Source organism: Callospermophilus lateralis, chromosome 1, assembly GCF_048772815.1.
Source record: "Callospermophilus lateralis isolate mCalLat2 chromosome 1, mCalLat2.hap1, whole genome shotgun sequence".
NCBI lineage: Eukaryota > Metazoa > Chordata > Mammalia > Rodentia > Sciuridae > Callospermophilus > Callospermophilus lateralis.
The window spans coordinates 147,234,348-147,242,720 of NC_135305.1; the positions used below are offsets into that span (position 1 = coordinate 147,234,348).

Consider the following 8,373-nt stretch of genomic DNA (forward strand, 5'->3'; position numbering starts at 1 on the left):
TTTAAATAAAATATAAGAAGGGCTGGGGATGTGGCTAAGTGGTTAAGTGCCCCTGGGTTCAATCCCCAGTACTAGTAAAAAAGAAGAAGAGGAGGAGAGGAGGAGGAGGAGGAGGAGGAGGGGTGGTGGTGTAGAATCTTCTGCAATAATAGGTACATTATATATGCCTGAAGTAGTTAGACAGTATAATGTCATGCTTCATAATGGAGATTCTGGCATTAAACTTGACTTAAAACCTCAGCTCCCTCACTTGCTGACAAACTGATCTTTATTAGCAAGTTTATTGCTCAATGCTTCTGTTTCCTGATTTGTAAAATAGGGTCTTGCTTCATAGAGTTGAAAGGATTAAATTTATACCCTAATGCAAAGTGCTTACTATAGAGCCTGCACATGGTAATTATTCAATACATCTTAGCTATTACTTTATCATTTCCTATGTGACTTTGGACAAATTACTTACCTTCTCTAAAACTTGTTTTTCTGATCTATAAAATAGAAATATAATATTTAAATACACTAGAGTTGCTGGGAAGATCACAGTTGACTTGAAAGGAGGCTGAAGCAGAAGGATCACAAGTTTGAGGCCAGCCTCAGCAACTTTGTGAGATCCTCCTTCAAAATAAAAAGGGCTGGGGATGTAGATCAGTGGAAAAGTACCCCTGGGTGCCCACAGTCATGCAAGGAAAATAAAATAAAAGAATTTCTGGGAGAATAAAATGGAAAGCCCCTGAAAAGTGCTTGGCACTGTTTAGTGTATGAAAGGTGATTAATAATTTCTATATAATAACAATGATAATAATAATAAAGGTTAAAGAAAGGTATACGGGAGAAGAGAATAAATTTATGTTGTTGGATCAGGGAAAAGTTCATACTAGGAAAATTATTTGTGTGTGTGTGTGTCTGTGTGTGTGTGTGTGTGTGTTGTTTGTTTGTAACACCATTATGGAGATATAATTCACATATCATCCAGTTTACCCACTTCAGTGTTTATTAGTAGATTCACAGAATTGTGATACTCGGCTATAATCAATTTTAGAACGTTTCCACCATTCCAGATAGGAATCTAGACCCACCAGCAGTCATTCCCTATTTCTTTGCCCATGTTTCCCTTACCCCCCGAACTCTAGGCAACCACCAGTTTACTTCCTCTTTCTATTGATGGATCTGTTGTGGACACGTCATGCAAATGGAATCATAAATATATGAACTTTTGTTTCTGGTTTCTTTTGCTTAGCATAATGTTTTCAAAATTCATCTCTGTGGTACCTGGGATCACTACTGCATTCCCTTTTATGACCAAATAATATTACATTATATGGAGTTGGTGAACATCTGGGTTGTTTCTGCTTTTTTACTATTGTTCATAATACTGTTATGAACGTTCTCATACAAGTTTTTGGGTAAACCAACCTTCCTTCCTTCCTTCCTTCCTTCCCTCCCTCCCTCCCTCCCTCCCTCCCTCCCTCCCTCCTTCCTTCCTTCCTTCCTTCCTTCCTTCCTTCCTTCCTTTCCTCCGGAGGATTAGATCCAGGAAGCACTTAACCTCTGAGCCACATACCCAGTTCTTTTTATTTTTATTTTTTTAATTTTCAGGCAGAGTCTCCCTAAGTTGTTGCTCAGGGCCTCACTAAGTTGCTGAGGTTGGCTTTGAACTTGCAATCCTTCTGCCTCAGCCTCCTGAGCTGCTGGGACTATAGGCATGTGCCACCACACCTGGCTTAGACATACGTTTCAATTTCCCTGGGGTCCAACCTCGGATAAGAATTGCTGGATCATATGGTAACTTTTTTTTTTTTTTTTGGTACTGGGGATTGATTAAATTCAGGGACACTCTACCACTCAGCTACATCCCCAAACCTTTTTATTTATTTATTTATTTTTTTGAGAGAGGATCTTGCTAAATGGCTTAGGCTGGCCTTGAACTTGAGATCCTCCCAATTCAGTCTCCCAAATAACTGGGATTACAAGTGTGCACCCAGCTCATATGATAACTCTGTTTACTCTTTTAGGAAACTACCACAGTGTTTTCCTTAACTCCGCACAATTTTACATTCCTATCAGCAACATATGAGGGTCCTGATTTCTTCATATTCTTACCAACACCTGCAATTATCTACCTTTTGGATTATAGCCATTCTAGGGGGTGTGAAGCATATCTCACTGTGGTGCTCATTTGCATTTGCCTGCCGGCTAATGACGTCAATGTCTTTTCACGTGCTTATTGGCCAATTATCTATCTTTTTCTGGAGAAATGTCTAGTCGGATCCTTTTCTCATTATTACTTTCATTTTTTCTCCAAGTAATAATTTTATTTGGGGCCTGAAAGCAACATGTTTCTGTGACATAGAATGGGGTTTTACATTAGGGTCCTGAATTCTAAGATAAGACTTTATTCACCCTCTTTCAAGGCTTCTTGGGGAATGAATCAGAAAGGGAACAAGTCATGGTCTGGAAATAAATCATTATTGTTCTTGGGAAGTTGCAAAGGGGAGAGCTTATTCAAATTAATGTCATATAACAACATCAAGAATGAAGAGGTGGCATGGAGAAAAGTTCTCAATTCCAGGTGTGGGCAGTGATGTTGCCTTCTTTCCTCATCAAAGACTCATCCCAAATGGAGGGAGCAGAGAGTGAACGTGACAATTTATTTATTTATTTATTTAGTGCCGGATATATATCTACCACTGAAATACACACCCAGCTCTGCAACTGGCTATTTTTTTTTTAATATTTATTTTTTAGTCCTAGGCAAACACAATATCTTTATTTTATTTTTATGTGGTGCTAAGGATCAAATCCAGTGCCTCACACATGGTAGGCAATCGCTCTATCTTTGAGCCATGACCCCCCACCCTGAAACTGGCTATTTTGACTTCAGCAAGTCCTGAGGCCAAGGGATCCTCAGCTCAGTGTCCTCTTTCCTCCCTCAGGAATTCAAAGAAGGGCAGGGTCTCTGTCATGAACACTGCTACTCCTTTGATGAAGTCGGCTGGGTTTATGTCCCATTCTGAAAGGTCCACATGTTCATGGGTGCTCAGGGTGACATGGACCTTGTTATGCATATTAAATCATTCAGGATGGTCATCCAATTTTTCTACCTGAAGGGCCATTCTTGTCATGAACCCCCCAACTGCTTGAAGATAGCATTAGACCTTCCAGGGCATTCTACCCCATAGTGCTTAGGTTTGGTAACAGCTGGTCAGTCTCCTCAAGCTTAGCCCGGTATGGAGGTAGCAAGCTGCAGGTGGCAGTGGAAAGGGCAAGTGGGGCTGGGTACACAGGTGCCATCCCAGGATACAGTCTGCCCATTTTAATATTTTGTTATTAATATTTTGTTATTGGTTCTATACATTCTAAATACAAATTCCCTATCAGATATATAATTTGCATTTTTTCCTCCCATTTTTTGAGTTTTCTTCTCTCTCTCTCTCTCTCTCTCTCTTTTTAGTATTGGGGATTAAACCCAGGGCCTCTGGTGCATACCATGCCAGGCAAGTTTTACCACTGAGCTACCTTCCCAGTACTTTTAATTTTTGAGACAGGGTCCTATCTCAGTTGCCCAGGCTGGCTTTTGAACTTTTGATCCTCTTGCCTCAGTCTCCAGAGAAGCTGGTATTACAGGTGTGTGTTACTGCACCAGATTTCTTTTTACTTTCTTGAAGGTATCCTTTGAAGTATAAAAGTTTTAATTTTGATGATGTTCAATTGATCTCGGTCTTTTTGTTTTTTCTCCCTGTAGTGCTGAGGATTGAAACTGGGCCTTAAATGGGAAGTTATACTCCGAGCATGTATGATATGTCAAAATACATTCTACTGTCATGTTTAACTAAAAAGAACAAATAAAAAATTCTTTTCAAAAAATCAATTGACTATAAATATGAGCATTTATTTCTCAATTCCCTTTTTTTTTTTTTTTCGGTGGTGGTGCTGGGGATTGAACCCAGGGTTTTGTGCATGCAAGACAAGCACTCTACCAACTGAGCTATATCCTCAGCCTTTTTTTTTTTTGGTACCAGAGATTGAACTCAGGGGCACTCAACCTCTGAGCCATATCCCCATTTATTTTGTATTTTATTTAGAGAAGGGGTCTCATTGAGTTGCTTAGTAACTTTTGCCTTTGCTGAGGCTGGCATTGAATTTGTGATCCTCCTGCCTCAGGCTAACGAGCTGCTGGGATTACAGGCATGCACCACTCTGCCCATCCAGCACTCCAAGACTTGAAGTAACTGAATTTGAGTTGGACCAAATTAGCTGGATTGGGAATGAACTTCCTTATGTTTTCATAATGCTTTAGTGTTTTAAAGGTGTTTCTATATACATGATCTCACATACTTCTTCAAGCAACTCTAAAAAAGAAATGAAAGATTAGAAGGTTGAGTGGAGTATCTCTAGACCCACTCAATCAGAAACAGCAGGGATCCCAGGACCAACCACCAGGTCTTCTGACCCTCAGTCAAGTGCCCTAATAATCCCAGTTGGTTAATTCCTGGTTGAGTCCATACATTTGAGAGAAAGAAAAAGTAAAGAGAAAAACATTTTTTTTAAAGTAGGGGATTGAAAATTTATGTCCATACATATAAAAGTTGCACATGTCTGTCTTAGCATCTTTTTTTTTCCTTAGTTGCCAAAATTTGAAAGCAATCAACAAGTCCTTTAATAGGTGAATAGATACACCAGGTGAATAGATACAATAAAGACTGTGGAATATTATTTAGCACTAAAAAGAAATAAGCTATCAAATCATGGAAAGACATAGAGGAAACTTAAATATATATTGCTAAGTGAAAGAAGCCAATCTGAAAAGGATATATACTGTATGCTTCATACTGTAAGATCTTCCAGAAAAGGCAAAGCTATACAGACAGTAAAAAGATAAGTGGTTGTGGGGGCTAGGGAGAGGAAGGCTGAATATATGAAGCATAGAGAATTTTTCGGGCAGTGGACATATTCCATGATTCCATAGTGGTAAATGCATGTTATTCTGCATTTGTCCAAACCCACAGAATGTACACCAACAAGACGGAACCCTCACGCAAACACTATGGGCTTTGGGTGATAATGATATGTCAGTGTAAATTTACCAATTATGACAAAATACCACTCTGGGGATGTTGATAACAGGGGATGCTATGCATGTGTGGGGGAAGGAGATATATAGGAAATCTCTGTACCTTTTGATCAATTTTTCTGTGAACCTAAAACTACTCTAAATATGAAATCTATGTTTTTAAAAAAGTGGAAGAAAGTTGTAAAATGGACTGATTTTAAATGAATGCTTTCTAATAAACTACAATAAAATTTTCCTTCTCCTGTACAGACAAGAACTGGTATGTTCTGGGTAACCCAGGGCTTTGCTTGGGTATTGTCTTTTCAAAGAATGAGAACAGAGTGGAATACTTTCAACACTGAAACCAAACATACTATAATTTGGTCTTTAGCTTTGTTGTTGATGTTCTCAAAGACTCATCCGTATATTTTAAAGTAGTGCTTCTCCAAGAGTGGTCCAGGAAATACCTCAGGTACCAGCATCATTGGACAGACTGGCGGGTTTAAAAATTGCAGTTTTCAGAGCCCCTACCCATCCTGAGTCCACTGCACAGCACCAGATGATTTTTAAAATGCACATCAAGATTTGGGAACCAGTTTTAGAGAGTGAAAGTCAAATTAGGAATATCAACTATCATCTGCACTTAAGAGTTGCAGATATTCTACTAACATGAATGTCATGGATAACACAGAAAATTCAAATAGCTCCTTTCCTTCAAATCTTTGCTAACATATCACCTTCCCTTATGAGCACTTTCTGGATTTAAAATTGCAATATCACCTTCTCCCCTATGCTTCCCATCTTCCCTATTCCCCTCCCTTCTCCAAAGTACTTAACAAAGCTACTATTTATTTCTTTGCCCCTCCCATGCATTCTAGGAAATGCTCTACCAGTGACCCTTATTTTTCTGACTCTTGTCTCTAGAAATTAAGTTTTGTAGAGTAGGGGCTGGTAATATAGCACTTAAGACAGTATTGGAATGCAAAAGGTAGACAATAGATATTTGTGCCAAGTTACATCATCTCAGTGCTTGGGTATAATATCATTTCTTCACTTTTTCAATAAGATTTACAAAATTTATGAAGTAAATCATTCTTTTATTTTCTGAGTGATGCTTTCCTAATTCTGGAGTCTGGGCCAGTTGCTTTTTGGATCATTTTCCCTTGATACTGCTGAGATCCTCCTTTTACTATGAGGATCAAGTATTTATAGCTTTACTGTCCTGTGAGCCCCGCCCCATACACCCCCAAGGATTTGTTGCCTCCACTGCCAACAGAGTGGACTGGAGCTGCTAGATGGAGATAAACCCACAGGTGGGAGGAGACTTCTCTTAAGTCCACCCACCTGTTCCGTCCTACAAACCAGGTTATTGACAAAAGGAAGTAAATGCTTCCTCCTCTGAAGTCTTGAATGAGGATGCTAATAAATGGATCCTAGCTCAAGCTGCTTCTTAAACAGTCTTGGCTGGCTTTGAACAAATGACCCTTATCCATTTCCTATCCTCCAAGCCACCAGCCAACAGCACCAGCACACAAATCAATCTCAAGGACAGTGGCGCTCTGCCCTCTGGGCATCTCTCCTGAAAGAACCTGAAGTTCAGTCCCAGGAGCAGTCAGTTCCCTAACACTGGGGGTGCCACCTGCTGACCCTCATGTGTGTCTCTCTCAGGACACACCTGATGTTCCAGCTTGTGTGGAGATGCTGAGAAATGCTCCGTTCCCTTCCCCCCAGTCCCCAATCCAGAGGATGCTGAGAAACTGGGAAAGGTTAGGGGAATACAAACAGGAAAAGGCAAGTTTGTTTGTAGTGTTATGTGCACAGGGTGCCAGGATACACCTGCTGAGCACTGCAGAAGGTCCCCAAGGAAACCATTAACGTGAGGCTCTCACATTCTTAAATGTGTGGTGGTGGGGTGGGGAGAGGGAAAGTGTGCTAAGAGGAGGGGGATGGGCACACTTCTAGGGAGCAAGGTTACCGTGCTAGAGCCCTGGCACACCTTAATAAAAGGTAGCTGAATACAGGATGGATGTGAAGGTGAGCAGCAAAGGGCTTGTCACTAAGGGTGACACTGAGTTATACTGGGTGGATTTAAAGGAAGGGAGATGGGAAGGAATGGGAGGTGAATTGGGAGGGAGAGGCTTTTGTGGCACCGAAACCCCCAGCCGAGAAAGGAATGGGCGTGGATGTTAGTTGCCTTAGCCTCCTGCTTGGACCCTGCCTTAGTTGGTTTCAGCCAGGGAAGTGAGAGATAGGCTCGGATATGCAGGGAGTTACCAGGAGCAGAATGGCCTCTGGCTTCTATGGCAATCCAGAATGGACTTTCTCAAAGTTGTTCCCAGGCTGGAGGGAGGAAGATTTTGGAGTGGGTGAGGTGGCTTGGGTGAAAGCATTGGGGGATCCCTGAGACCCTGAAGATGGGAGTGGGGAGGAAGGAGTTTGCCCTAGTCTCAAAATGAGACCGACTGAGGGAAGTAACTCCAAACGTCGTGGGGTAGGTAGTTCAGGTTCTTCCAACGGGAGTGGGTGGAGCTAGAATTCTGCAAAAGAGTGGATCATTTTGGGGTAAGGTGCACCGCTGCGCCATCGGACTCCTAAACTGGACACTGGAGGAACTGACTTCTCCCCGTGCCTCGGTGGGGAGCGGGCGCTGGCTGTCTGGCACCCGGTTTCCTGAATCCAGACAGGAGTCTGAATGGGGCTGACAAGAGCGAACCAGGGAGAGAAGCAGCAGAGACTCCTCACACTGGGGGTGGGGTGGCGGCAAAATGGGAACCCAGGCTTGGGGCGGAGGATTTGCTCAGCAGACCACCCGGGCCACAGAGCGGAGAGAGGGATTTGGGGGAGTTGAGTGGGATTCTTACTCTGGGCATCAAGGGTCAAGGAAGGTTGGGGAGAAACTGATATCGTTTCTACCGGGATGCTGATGGAAGCTTCCCACTCGGGACGCGAGGCACACAGGGGGTTCTCCAAATTCGATATGGGATAATGGGAATGGGCTGAGAGCCGCTGAAGGGGGACTCTAAATTAGATTAGAAGAAATCGGGGGCTCCAGGGCAGATTCTTGCTCCGACTGGGGTAAAGAAGGATTCTCTCCAGTTGGCGTGGGTGGGGATTTGGGGCCACTGGGGCTATCTCCTCCCCGACCCAGGGAGATTGGGGGAGTCTCTTCAATTCTGGACAGAGGGGACCTGAGAGGGAGAACTGGGGGGGTTCCCGATCCGGAGCCGAGCTACCTTGAAGGCACCGGGAAGCGCTTCATTCCGGGAGGGCGTTCCCGCGGCCCGGCCCCCGCGCTGGTGAGGGTGGGGGGTGCGGCCGCGCCCTGG

At 42.9% G+C, this 8,373-nt stretch overlaps 1 pseudogene; it reads right to left on the minus strand.

Moving 5' to 3' along the window:
• Positions 1–2,906: 2,906 nt before the first annotated feature.
• On the minus strand, positions 2,907–3,119 carry LOC143642065 (pterin-4-alpha-carbinolamine dehydratase pseudogene; annotated as a pseudogene).
• Positions 3,120–8,373: the final 5,254 nt, after the last annotated feature.